The following is a 15000-nucleotide window of genomic DNA, read 5'->3' on the forward strand; positions in this document are numbered from 1 at the left end:
AACGACAGATGAAATACCGCTAAGCATTTTGCCTGGCGTGCTAACGTTTCTGCCAGCTCGCCGCCTTCAAAGGTACCTACCTACCTACCTACCTACCTACCAACCTACCTGCCTACCTACCTACCTGCCTACCTACCTACCTGCCTACCTACCTACCTACCTACCTGCCTGCCTGCCTATAACACACACACACACAAATGTATATATGCACATATATTTGTACTTATATTAGTTTCAAACTTTGATGCAAGCCAGTAATGTTGCGCAAGTGGGAAAGTTGATTACATCAATCCCAGTGTTCAACAAGTACTTATTTCATCAACCCTGGAAAGATGAAAGGTGAAGCTGACCCTGACAGCATTTGAACTCAAAACATAGAGATGGAGGAAATGCTGCTAAGAATTTTGCCTGGCATGCTAACGATTCTGCCTGCTTGCTGTCTAATATTCATACTTATATTGGTGAATATAAGTACTTCTGAAGCAAAGTATCCTGTTTTTAGTGTTATGCTATAGCATGTGTATATATATGTGGTGATGAACTCTTTACTCTTTACACTTTTACTTGTTTCAATCATTTGACTGCGGCCATGCTGGAGCACCATCTTTAGTTGGGGAAATTGACCCCAGGACTTATTCTTTGGAAGCCTGTTACTTATTCTATCGGTCTCTTTTGCCAAACTGCTAAGTTACGGAGCCGTAAATACACCACCATCGGTTGTCAAGCGATGCTGGGGGAACAAACACAGACATACATACATATATATATATATATATATATATATATATATACTCTTTATTCTTTACTCTTTTATTAGTTTCAGTCATTTAACTGCGGAGCACCGCCTTTAATCAGCAACTCGACCCCGGGACTTATTCTTTTGTAAGCCCAGTACTTATTCTATCGGTCTCTTTTGCCGAACTGCTAAGTAACGGGGACATAAACACACCAGCATCGGTTGTCAAGCAATGCTAGGGGGACAAACACAGACACACAAACACACACACGCATATATATATATACATATATATGACGGGCTTCTTTCAGTTTCCGTCTACCAAATCCACTCACAAGGCTTTGGTCGGCCCGAGGCTATAGTAGAAGACACTTGCCCAAGGTGCCACGCAGTGAGACTGAACCCGGAACCATGTGGTTGGTAAACAAGCTACTTACCACACAGCCACTCCTATATATATACGTCGTATATATATACATATATACGACGTAAAAAGCACCATCCGATCGTGGCTGTTGCCAGCCTCATCCGGTCTCCGTGCTGGTGTCACGTAAAAAGCACCATCTGATCGTGGCTGTTTGCCAGCCTCGTCTGGCACCTGTGCCGGTGGCACGTGTAAAGCACCAACTACACTCAAGGAGTGGTTGGCATTAGGAAGGGCATTCAGCTGTAGAAATACTACCAGATCAGACTGGGCCTGGTGCAGCCTTCTGGCTTCCCAGATCCCAGTTGAACTGTCCAACCCATGCTAGCATGGAATGCGGACGTTAAACGATGATGATGATGACGACTGGCTTCTTTCAGTTTCCGTCTACCAAATCCATTTACAAGGCTTTGGTCAGCGTGAGGCTATAGTAGAAGACACTTGCCTAAGGTGCCATGCAGTGGGACTGAACCTGGAACCATGTGGTTCGTAAGCAAACTACTTACCACACAGCCTATGTTTTTTTTTTTTTTTGAAATTTATTCAATAGTAGAAATTGCCACTCCGCAAGGCTACTGGAATGATAGAATTTAAAGGAAAGAAAGATATTAAGATATTTAAAGGAAAGAAAGATATTAAGATATAAAGATATTAAGTGGAGTGGTGGAGAGGGAAAAGAAAAAAAATAAAGAGAAGTAAGCAGTATTTTTAAATAGAAATGGTACAGAGATCGAAGTAAATATGTCAGTGAAAGTCTATGATACAATGAGAGAGAGAGAGAGAGAGAGAGAGAGGCATTGAAATAGAAAGTGAGGATGTAGTATTTAAGAGATGCTAAGATTAGAATAAGATGGCAAGGTTATGATTCAATTTGATTCAAAAGAATTTCAGCCAAGCAAAAACATCTGAATCTCTGAACAAATTAATCAGGTTGTTTGAATCCATCAATAAGCAGTTTTACAGATGTGGAGGTAAGGAATCAAAAAAAAAAAAAAAATCAAACAAGAAAATTCTTACAATTTTGTCTGTGAAACTGGTTAAAAGTGGATAAAATGGTCATGGTTGATTGATAGCTTTTTATTAAATAGAAGGGTATGTTAGAGAAAGCAAGAGTAAGTTTCTTGATATAGATGGATAAACAGAGACATTATATAGGAAACTAGCTTAGGAGACAAACAGATACATACATACATACATACATACATAAATACATACATACATACATACATACATACATGCATACATGCATACATGCATACATGCATACATACATGCATGCATGCATACATACATACATACACACATACATACATACATACATACATACATACATACATACATACATACATACATATATACAGATATATACATACATACATAATGGCTGTGTAGTAAGAACCACTGCATGGCACCTTGGGCAAGTGTCTTCTAATGTAACCTTGGTCTGACCAAAGCCTTGTCAGTGGATTTGGTAGACAGAAATTGAAAGAAGTTCATCTTATATATATATATATATAAATGGAGTTAATCGCAGGTGTTATTCAAATTCTTTTACTTCCGACACGTTTTGAAGATATCATTGGTATTATTCCGAAGGAATAAAATGGTGTAAAACAATGTAATCTTCTCTTCAGGGAAGTGAAGAAATGAAACTTGTCAATAAATGATGGATACGTATAGTGATTAACTGAATGCTAGTAAGATTGTTTCAAAAATACGTTATAAGATATAACGTCAGAGGTAGCTTATAGAAAGAGGAGAGATAAAGGAAAGAAAAACTAAATAAATGAGAAGTATATGACTATATGTATATTAAATAAAACCATATAGACTAGGAAAAATATATATATCTAGTGAATGTGAAATGTAAGAAAAAAATTTATGCTTAAATTATATATAATGATAGATATCACTTATATGAACTAAAGGTGTGTTTCTGCCAATGTTTACATCAGTATGCATGTGCTATAACCATGTTTACAAGGGGATTTTTAGAAAAAATAGTTTGATGCCCTTCCTAACACCAACCATTTTATAGCATGCAATGGGGGGAATTCTTTCATGGTACTACATCATATGTATATATTCATAATAACATGTTTGCACAAACATATACAGGGTGTGATGGGTAAATTGTTGGCATTTTATATTTTTTATTTCGTGCATGCACATTGTTTGTTTTTGATTTTGTGGACTACACAGTATGGTAGGGTCAGTTGGGAATCATCTATGAGGAAAACAGCACTCTGCCAGAAATCTGGAGAAACATGCTGTACTGCTTGGCATTCGTGTCAGAAGCTCCAATATGAACAACTTTTGGCTTGCCATGTCCCCTAAACATCCAGTCAATATCATGGTGTTTGGAGTGATGACTAGTGATTGTGACGTTATGCCTCCATTCATCTTCCCACACGGCCTCAGACTCAATATGGAGGCTGACATCAAGTGCCTGGAGGCGGTTGTGCTGCCCTGGGTGAAGAGAGTGGCTGCTGGAAGACTTTGCACCATGCCATGCAAGCAGGAGAATCCAGTCATGATTGTCAGACAATTTCTGCAACTAAATCACCCCTAACATCTGGCCACCTAACTCCCCAGACTGCAACCCACTTGATTATTATATGTGGGGTACAGTTGAGTGAGAGGATCAACAAAATCTTTGTGACACCAAAGATGAACTGAAGGCAAGGATTATGGCAACATTCATCAACTTAAACAAAAAGACCGTCCAGAAGAGCTGCAGGAGATTCTGAAGTCGTCTGGAGGCCGTCATTGAAGCCAATGTCAATTTTATTGAATAAATTTAATCTTTAGCATTTCAAGATATTTTCATGTAATTTTGGTAAATATATCTGATAAAATAAGTTGTCAGTGTTATTTTTATTTTTGTGTAATTTAGACAACAATACGAAGTCTGATCAATAAGTATCTGGTCTGCTGCCATAGTAACAAACCTAAAGTATGCAAAGTGAAACTGCTTGGCAAAGATTGACCTTGAACTTTGCTGTGCAGGAACACTAAGTTTTAACATTCTAGCTCACTTCCACTGTTTACAGCAGTGCTTGGAAGGAAGGTGTGTGGCGTGTGATCGTCGCATTGACCATAACAGAGAAAGTTGTCATGGTGATAGCTGCTCAGAGACCTACACAAAGTTGCAGAAAGTGCTTGGAGAGGAGTGTATGAGCCGTACACAAGTATACAAGTGGTTCATATGTTTCCAAGATGATTGAAAAAAATGTTGATATTGATGAACGTTCTGGAAGAGCTGCAACCAGCAGAACTGAGAAAAACATCACGATTTTCTCAGCCAACATCTCAGTCAACATCATCTCATTACTTCAATGGGCCATGGTACCACAAACCAAAATGCAAATATATGGGAAACTACCACCTTTGTCATCTCTTGTGAGAGGTAGGAGAGTCCAGTTTGCTGGACATTGTTGTAGAGCTGAAAAAGAGATAATTTCTACTCTTCTCCTCTGGAAGCCATCTACTTGCAATACCAGAGGGCACACACTCTCCTACCCTGATGTAATCTCCAGGGATACAGGCATCCAGCAACAGGACCGTGAAGTCTGGCATAGCATGGTAAATTCCATTGTCTCGACCACGGTCAAACAATGATGATGATGATACCACATAACTTACTTAAAAATGACTTAACAGATCCATCAGGTGATGCTATCAAGTTATACATAGCCTGGGCCAATCTTTGAAACATACCTAAGTTATTTAAGTTATACATATCTACGTACACATATACTCCTAATCATCGTGCTCATCCACTTTCATTTTCTCCCTTTGTCTCTCTCTTTCTCTTTTTCACATGCATAAACATATTCTTATACATGATATATATATATATGTGACCTTTGTTATTATATATAATTAACAGCAGTATCAAGTGTATTCTGGGTTTATTAATATCTAAAGATGACATAATTCACTATATTTTTGGATAAAGTGCTCCAAAAAGATGCTGACAATCCTCATTTAGTACAGAAATATTGATTAACTTAGAATTGTCGTTCCCAATCAATACAGAAGACAGTTCAATATGAACTTCAGAAAAATTTCTTAAAAAAAGAAATAAACCAACATAGAACTAGCATAAAGTTTTGCTCTTAAATTTTTTCCCCAATTTTCTAGGAAAATATCTCATTGTTTTGTAAATACTATACTAAGTGACATAATTACCACCAATGAATTACTTTCTTTTTTTTCTGCTATGAAGGTATGTAGCTTAGTGGTTAGGGTATCATAAGGTCACTAGTTCAATTTTTGAGCTGGGTACTACATTGTCTTTGAACAATGTGTTTCATTTCATCTTGCTCCAACCAACTCACCTGAAAAATAAATAAATAAATATATACATACAAGGGCCTCTGTGCTGGTGGCACATAACAAACACCATCCGATCGTGGCTGTTGCCAGCCTCGCCTGGCCTCCGTGCCAGTGGCACGTAAAAAGCACCATCCGAGCGTGGCCATTCGCCAGCCTCATCTGGCACCTGTGTCGGTGGCACGTAAAAGCACCCACTACACTCTCGGAGTGGTTGGCGTTAGGAAGGGCATCCAGCTGTAGAAACACTGCCAGATCTGACTGGCCTGGTGCAGCCTTCGGGCTTCCCAGACCCCAGTTGAACCGTCCAACCCATGCCAGCATGGAAAGCGGACGTTAAACGATGATGATGATAATGATGAAGGGGTTGCTTTGAGTAAAAGAAAATACAGGAGGATCAGTTAATTATGATTTTATTCAACATATTCCCCTTTCAGGTTCATACACTTATTGCAGCAGTTCTTCAATTTTTCCAAGCCCTGTAAAAGAACTCAGAAGGCCTTTTATGATACCCTTAAAGCCAGGAACTTTTCAGCCCCCCCCCTTTTGTGAGTGTGTATGTGTGCGTGTGTATATATACATATATATACATACATACATACATACATACACACACACACACACACACACACACACACACACACCATATAAGAAGGCTGGTTGAAAAGTTCAGAGGCTGACCAGCAATGGAAAGTGGACGTTAAACGATGATGATGATGATTTATATATATATGCATGTATGTATGTATATTATGTATATATTTGTGTCTGCGTGTGTATGTGTGTGTGTTACTCTCTCCTTGTCTTGATATTGTATGATGGTTGTAAGTAAGAGGCCTTCATTTCCATATACATGAAAAAATGTCTGGTCATGAGAAAATATCTTACTTGGAAATAGGGGAGGGTTAGCAATGGGAAGAGTATCCACCTACAGAAAATCTAACTCAACAGAATTTGTCTGACCCATGTGATCTTGGAAATGTTGGCATTAAAACAACAATGATTGAAATATTAGAGAAAATATGATTTGGAGAGCTGAGATAGAGAGTAGAGAGACAGAAGTGACAATAATGGTGATGTAAAAAAAAAAGAAGAAGGAAGAAGTGCAAAGGAAGGAATGCGGGAATGATGAATAAAGAAACAAAATGTAATTGAAAAGGAAAAAGAAAAATATGAATAAATAATGGATGGATGGTAAGAATTAGCATATCATGGAGATTAAAAGTTACCTTATTATGGAGAGTAAGTAAAGAAAGCTGAATTAAAGCCTACACAAAGATAGAAAATAAAGAGAAAATTGATGCAAGAAAAGAGGAAGATGGTGAAGGAAAATAAAGAATGAAAAAGAGAAAGAGCATAAATCTCTCTCTATATAAAGCTGAATTTGTCTGTGTATTGCAGGTTTGGTAGCCTTCAACTAACACTATCTCCTCCGAGACCCTGTGGCATAAGTTGACCAAAATTGTGAGTATGATAGAAGAAGGCTTGCTCTTCCTTCCATAGAAGAAAAAATTTAAATCGGACCATGTTAACACCAAAAATTATTTATATCAAAAAGGAATTTTTTTTCTATGAAAATCCCTATTTTTTACGATTTTTTTACTGCTGTGTCGCCATTTATCAGTGTATTTCAACCAGAAAAATGTTCACTTAAAGAATATAACAAGCTACATAAATGCAACATTTTTACTTTTCAAAAATTCCAATTCTAAAGGGTCGAAAAGAAAACAAGGCCGAGCAACGCTGGGCTATATTGCTAGTGAACAATAAAAGCAAGAAATTAAAAAAATAAGAAGAAATTTAGAAAACAAAAAGAGTGAAGGATCTAAAAGTGGATTGAAGAAAGGGATAAAGAGAGAAAGAGAAGAGTGAAGAAAGAGAAAGAGAGAGAGGGGGAGAGAGAGGCATGATGAAAGGAAGTGAGAAAGGCATGAAGAGAAAGAGAGAGAGAGAGAGGGGGAGAAAGGGAGAGAGAGGAGAAAGGAAGGAGAGAGGATGGGAGAGGCAGAAAGGAAGGAGAGAAAGGATGAAAGAGGGAGAGAGAGAGGTAGAGTGAGAGAGGTATAATGAAAGAAAGTGAGAAAGGCATGAAGAAAGGGAAAGAGAAAGAGGGAGGGAGAGGGGGAGAGAGGTGGAAAAGAGAGAAAGAGGAGAAGAGAAGAAGAGAGAGAAAAAGAGAGAGAGGCATGATGAAAGAAAGTAAGAAAGGCATGAAGAAAAGGAAAGAGAGAGAGAGAGGGGGGAAGAGAGAAAGAGAGAGAAATAAAGAAGAAGCCTGAATAAGGAGAGATGGTACAAATGAATGGTAATGAAAAAGCATATAGTGAAATGAATGAAAGAAATGTGAATATATTGAATGAAAGAACAATTTGAATATAGAAATGAAAGAAATAAACTGGTAAAATAGTAAGACAAGAAAATTAATGGGAAATGCATAAAAAGCAAGTAAAGAAGGGAAGGAGGAGGGATGAGGAGGAGATAAAGGTAGAAAGATAGCAGGTAGACAGATAAAGGTAGAAAGATAACAGGAAAAAAATAAAAGAATGAGAAAAGTAATACAATCTTGCAATGAATTGACAGACGCATATTATTCTGTTTTTTACTAAGTTGCAGTAATTTTGTTCTCAAAATGGTACAAGGTAGAAAGATATTGTGTGCTTTCAATGTCAGCCAAATTTTGAGATATCCATTGAAGAACATCATTTCTATTTTTGGTGATTCCATTAAGAATAAGGAGAAAAAAAACACCCGTAATATCTATGGTGTCAGTCTCGGTTGTAATTAGTAAAGTTTGAAAATTTGGATAAGTTTCCAGTTACATTGAAGAATTTTTTTTGTTTAATGTTACTCTAAACATAAAAAAAAAATGTATTTCCTGAGATGAGGAATTTTTATATTATGCTGATGTAGCTATATTAGTTGATGTAGTGTCTGCTGTGTGGCTAAGAAGCTTGCTTCCCAACCACATGGCTTTGAGTTCAGTCCTGATACATAGCACCTTGGGCAAGTGTTTTTTACTAGAGTTACAGGCTGACCAAAGCCTTGTGAGTGGATTTGGTTGACAGAAACTGAAAGAAGTCCATCAGATATATATATATATATATATATATATATATATCATAAACACACACACATATTCTTTTATTTGTTACAGTCATTTGACTGTAGCCATGCTGGAGCACCACCTTTAGTCGAGTAAATCAACCCCAGGACTTTGTAAGTCTAGTACTTATTCTATTGATCTCTTTTGCTGAACCACTAGCATCAGTTGTCAAGTGATGTTGGGGGGACAAACACACACAACACACACACGACAGGCTTCTTTCAGTTTCTGTCAACCAAATCCACTCATAAGGCTATAGTAAGAAGCTATACACTGAGGCTATAGTAAGAAGACACTTTCCCAAGGTGCCATGCAGTGGGACTGAACCCAGAACCATGTGGTTCGTAAGCAAGCTACTTACCACACAACCACTCCAACACAAACACTTATAGAGAAAAATAACATCTTTAATTGTAGAATTCACCTTACAAAGCTGACAATTAACAATTTTTTATCCTTTTGTTATCTACTGTTATTCATCCAAAAGTTAAATAGAAAAATAGCTTTTCTTAAATTATATTTCTTCTTAATGTTCTTTTTGTATGTGTTTGTGTACTGGAAATATTTCCTTAGTTCACTTTGAATTTAGCTAATTTTGGATTTCCTTGAAAATATTGTATTAACACGTATTTTCAGAAATATTAATTTCAATTATATTTTCTACATCTAAATAAAGGTAGAGCATATTAATTAATATCCAAAATGAGGACACCATGCTGAGTAATCTTTTCTCTGTAATCTTTTATTTGTTTCAATCATTAGACTGTGCCCATCCTGGTGCACTGCCTTGAAGAATTTTCAGTCAAATGTATCGACCCCAGTACTTATTTTTTTGAAACCTGGTACTTATTCTGTTGGTCCCTTTTGCTGTTATGGGGACTTAAACATACCAGCACTGGTTGTCAAGCAATAGAGGTGGGAACAAACACACACAGAAAGATACAGACACAGGTGCTGGTGCCATGTAAAAAGCACCTATACCAGTGCTATGTAAAAGCACCCAGTACACTCTGTAAAGTGGTTGGTGTTAGGAAGGGCATCCAGCTGTAGAAACCATGCCAAAGCAGACATGGAATCTGGACAGTTCTTCAGCTCTTGTCAAACGTCCAACCCATGCCAGCATGGAAAACAGATGTTAAATGGTGATGATGATGATGATGATATATATGACAGGTTTCTTTCAGACTCCACCTACCAAATCCACTCACAAGGCTTCGGTTGGCTATTGTTAAAGACACTTGCCCAAGGTGCCATGCAGTGGGATTGAACCTGGAACTATGTTACTGGAAAGTAAGCATCTTACCACATAGCCATGCCTACACTTAATACATAATATAAAAGAATATATTTTTTACTGTGAACAATAGCATAGTGAATGTAAGCATTGATTAAATGTTGAGTGTTGCTGTTTATCTGGTGGGAATGAGTTGAGTCCCAAGGTCAGTGAATCTTTACTCGAGCTCTGCTTTAAATAGAACAAGCAAAACAGTATCAGAAGCATGAGAGAAACTTATACAAAAATTTACTGAACATAGACAATTAAATAAAAAATGATGAGTTTGGTTTCATAGCATTCTCAGAATGCTATAGAATATAATAGGAATCGCTGGAAGACTGAGAGTACTAAGGCCAAGTCTCATCTAAGAACCAAAGTAAGAACTTTATTCAGAATCATATGAATGTATAAATTTGAAGATGGGCTTTGTTGAAAAAGTTCGTTTGTCATACACATCTACTAAAGATTTCCTAACATATTTCAGAAATTATTTGCCATTTCCTTTCTCTGGAATAAAATTTTTCTTATAGTGAAATAAAATTTATTTTTTTAATGGTTGCTGTTGTTGTTGTCATTGTTATAGTTTAGTATGAGGTTGGTCCTAATCAAAAAGATCTTGATCAAATGAATTCCAGTCGTGCTCATTCCCTTTTTTTCTAGTTCTAGTGTATCTATGACTACATTATATTTTGTGTTCCCCCGTTAAGATGGTTTAGATGTTCGTTGAGGGATACTTGGCTGATAGTTCTAAGAGTGATCATATAGAGGTTCCATCAGTGGTTTGAACATTTTTAATGGTCATTTATATCATCATCATCATCATCACCATTTAACATCTGTTTTCCATGCTGGCATGGGTTGGAAGTTTGACAAGAGCTGAAGAACTGTCTAGGCTCCATGTCTGTTTTGGCATGGTTTCTACAGCTGGATGCCCTTCCTAACAGAAGGAAAGGGAAATGCTCATGACATTTTGCTGGCCCTCTGAGACAAGTGAAATTAATACTTTTGACATGGATTTAACATGTGTAAGATGATATTTGAAGAAAATGAGAACAGAAATTAAATTCTGTTCTCATCTTCCTCAAATGTATCTATTTACTTAGTGAACTAGCCCACTTAAGAGTTAAGTATCTTAGCCACAGACAGTGCAGTTCGAAGAGAAGAACAATTGGTATCTCGCTCAGTTACCTTTTACTCTTTGTAACTGGCCATCTGTGCTCTACCATTATGTAAATAAGATTTATTATCTGAACTATCTGTTTAACATTTGTAATAAATCTTCGGTGATTAATATCTACAATAAGCTCAGAGAGCTTAACTTAAGGTAGCAGCTACGCTGTATACAAATATCTATCTGTCTTTTAGATTAGGATAAAGTGTACTTAATGCACAAGTAATAAGATTTGAAAAGATACTTAAGAGATGTTGTTTATGAGTAGATGTTACTAATACTCTTATGATTAAGCAAGTTTATGATGCAAAAAGATTAAACAATTTAGTTGTAGTCTAGATTTACATGCTGATACATTAAGTAAGTATGGAGTTTTCCTAAGTGCACAATTAAGTAGCCAGTTAGAAGTTTAAGGCTGCTAATATGTTTAATGACACTAATGAAAAGATGTTTGCTTGAATTGTATGAAATGTTACTCATGAGTTATGTATCTCTCTTCCTTTCTTTGGATTGTGGTGGTCCCTTCTGCTTTTGGTGTCTTATTTTCCTCCGTGAATTCTTTTACATGTGAAAGCTTGAAGAGGTCAGCTTGGCAAATATTGGTTCTGGTGATCATCTGGAACAGGTATAGGCAACCTTTTCCAGAGAAACAGGCTGCATGAGACATGGCTTATCTCAGCCAAGCTGCACTGCTAAAAGAAATCTAAGGCAATTTTTCATTTAGTCGTGCCACTGAGAATGTTCTGTGGACCGCAGTTTGCTAATGACACATCTAGTCTCTTTTTTACTTTAATATGTTGTTTTGTCCTTTTGATTCATTGTATATTTTTAATATTTTATCTGTATTTAATTCATTTATATCAGTTTATATAAATTAGTTTACTAAAATTACTTACTTGTAGGTTTTAGTCTTCATCTGTTAGTGTTTATTATTAATAAGTTTGTCATAATATAGTTTCAGATGTTTTATTTTATAGAGTCTAATTTATATAAGTTTATTCATTAGTAATTATTAATTATGTGTGTTTTATTTCATACTATATGTTGCATTTAAGATTTAAACATTTATGATTTCTAGCCTGGGTACAAGTATTTTGTTTGTATATTCCCCAGTCGTATTAGACTCTATTTTCTGTTGAGTCTCTAAGCAGAGTTCTTTGTGGAAGGCGAGTGTTGGAGTATAATAAAGGGTCAAACATAGCTGTCTTACTAAAGATGAGATACTAAGCTACCTTTAAGACAAGAAAGTAGAGGGAGTTGAGAGTGAGAGAGAAAGTCAGAGTGAGTATATATTGGTATACACACACACACACACACACACACACACACAATGATATGTAAAGGTAAGATCCAAAGTTCCAGGTGTAGGAAGTTAGTAAGCTTTGAGGAGCCGTCCATAAAAGGTATATAAAACAGCTTTTGGGAACAATAGTTTTTAGTGCAGAAGATTGTAAATTATTCCCCTACCAAAGTTCAATAAGCTGAAAAAAGTTATAGGGTTAGAGTTAGGGTTAATTCCCAACTAACAAAAAGATGCCACCTGTTTCTTGGGTTTTGTAGATTTGCGAGCAGCATGGTGACTTTAGTAGTGCCAATAGCACAAAAAAAAAATGAAAAAAAAAAGCACCTGATACACACTGTAAAGTGGTTGGTATTTGGAAGGGCATCCAGTGATGGAAACCATGCCAAAACAGATACTGGAGCATGCTGTAGTCTTTTTGTCCAACAGTTTGACACATGCCAGCATGGAACATGAATGTTAAATGATAGTGATGATAATGATGATAATGCTGATGATGTTGATGATGATGATGATGATGATGATGATGAAATATACATGAATGTATGTATTTCATTTTACTTTAAAATCACTAGTTTTACCATAACACATTTCTTCAGGTAACATGAAATAAAATCCATTGCTTCACCTATATATGTTGATTCTTATGAATCAACCTTATATGCATATATGAATATGTACCATTATGATTATATACTATATGCACACATTATAAGTGGAAAAAAGGAATAACAAAAACGAAACATACATTGATTTACTTTTTCACTTTTAAACAGGAACAAAGAGAGATGATACACGAGAAAGTTTTCAAAACCATTTTCTTTTTTTGCCAAAATATAGGAAAATAGTGATGAGAAACCTGTTGTCACATTGGTAACGTGCCAAGTTGCATATTAACATCCATATTTGAGTCTGTCAATGAATGTGTGTATATATGTGTGTTAGTGTGTATGTACATATGTGTTTGTGCATGTATGTATATGTATATGATTGTATGTTTATTTGTATATATGTATGCACACATATTTATGTGTATGTTGGTTTTTATTATTTCTTTATACTGGAAAGAATGGAGAGCACTATCAAATAGCAGAATTGTGCCAAAGATGTCATCAAACATAAACGTAATAAATGTTTATGTCTATAGTTATGTGCTTCTTTCAGTCTGCGTGTGTGTGTGTGTGTGTGTGTGTGTGTCTGTCTGCCAGGTTGAGTCAAAAGAGTTTTTGTTTTCCAAGCTTCAGTTAAAAGTTGAAACAAATTAAATACATTCATCAAAATATATCCCTTTATATTCTATTGTTTGTTGTTATCATTCTACCAGATGAGCAATTCTATGCTTATAACATTTGGCTGGTTTAGAGGCAAAAAAACTCCCTGCACCCATTTTAAACCTTTATCTATGCAGGAAATGATCCATGGCTTGAAAAAGGCGGTAATCTGATGGTGAGGGTCTGGACTGTAGGCAGAGTGAGGCAGCACTTCCAGCCCCTCAAGTTCCTGAAGTTTGCACTTGATCAAATTGACATCCACACTGAGTAACCAGCCTTTAAAGCATCATCTGCTTGCTGCAGTTGTTGAGCATAAAGGTTAGCTTTCACATCGTGACCATCTGGGACAAGCTCAAAGTGCAATACCCCCTTGAAATTCCACCAAACACACAACATGACCTTCTTTTCAAACTGTCCTTGTTTGGCAACAGTTTCTTAAGCCTGGCTGGAATATAGTCGCTGATTTCCCTTATTAGAATTATGATAATAGATCCATATTACACTCCCAGTTACAATTTGACACCAAAAACAGGCATCAATAAGATTTGTCAGTGGTTGTTTGCAAGTGTTCATGCATTGTTGAGCTTGGTCGTTGGTTGGTTCAAGTAGAGTTTCTTGACAGCATCTGCTCACGAGGCCAAGCATTAGGAGATGTTGATTGATGGTGCTTTGTGAAGGATCAAGTTCTACTGACAATGTAAGTGTGCATGTGCTTGACTGTCATTTAACTATTTCAAGCAAGGCCTCATCTTTCACAGCAGAAAGTTTCCCTGACCTTGGATTTTCTTCTTGGCTGGTGTCACCTTTCTTGAAATGTCTGTGCCAGTTTTGTACCACATATTCTTCGACAATTTCACATCATTAATTTCTTTTGCTGGTGCCCTTTTTTTCACAGGTAGCGTAAAATAATTCTGCAAATGTTTCATCACTTCTTATCAAAGCTGTAAAATTTAGAAAAACAATTAATGCTTACATGTTATATATGAAAGTAAAGAATAAACAATTCAGCAATGAATGGACAAGTTGTATCAAATTAATGATAAAACATGGAGACAATGGTTGCCAAAACTCATCAGTGAAAATCTGAAATAAAATTTTGATTCAACCTCTGGTTGGAATGCAAGCTCTTTACCACACAACCACACTTGTGCCTATGTATCATCATCATCATCATATATATATATATATATATATATATGCATATACATATACACATATTCATGCCTATCCTATTCTATTTATCTGCCTGTCTGTCTGTACGCCATCCATCCGTCTGTCTGTCTATCTATCTATCTATCTATCTATCTATCTATCTATCTATCTATCTATCTATCTATCTATCTATCTATCTATCTATCTATCTATCTATCTATCTATCTGT

The 15000-nt window shown here is 36.3% G+C and overlaps 1 long non-coding RNA gene across 1 annotated transcript; it reads left to right on the plus strand.

Moving 5' to 3' along the window:
* Window positions 1-258: 258 nt before the first annotated feature.
* Window positions 259-13749, plus strand: LOC118762534. Its single transcript, XR_004998290.1, has 3 exons — window positions 259-268; window positions 4227-4232; window positions 13678-13749. It is a non-coding gene; the product is annotated as an uncharacterized LOC118762534 (long non-coding RNA).
* Window positions 13750-15000: the final 1251 nt, after the last annotated feature.

This window comes from Octopus sinensis, linkage group LG3 (genome assembly GCF_006345805.1).
Source record: "Octopus sinensis linkage group LG3, ASM634580v1, whole genome shotgun sequence".
Lineage (NCBI taxonomy): Eukaryota > Metazoa > Mollusca > Cephalopoda > Octopoda > Octopodidae > Octopus > Octopus sinensis.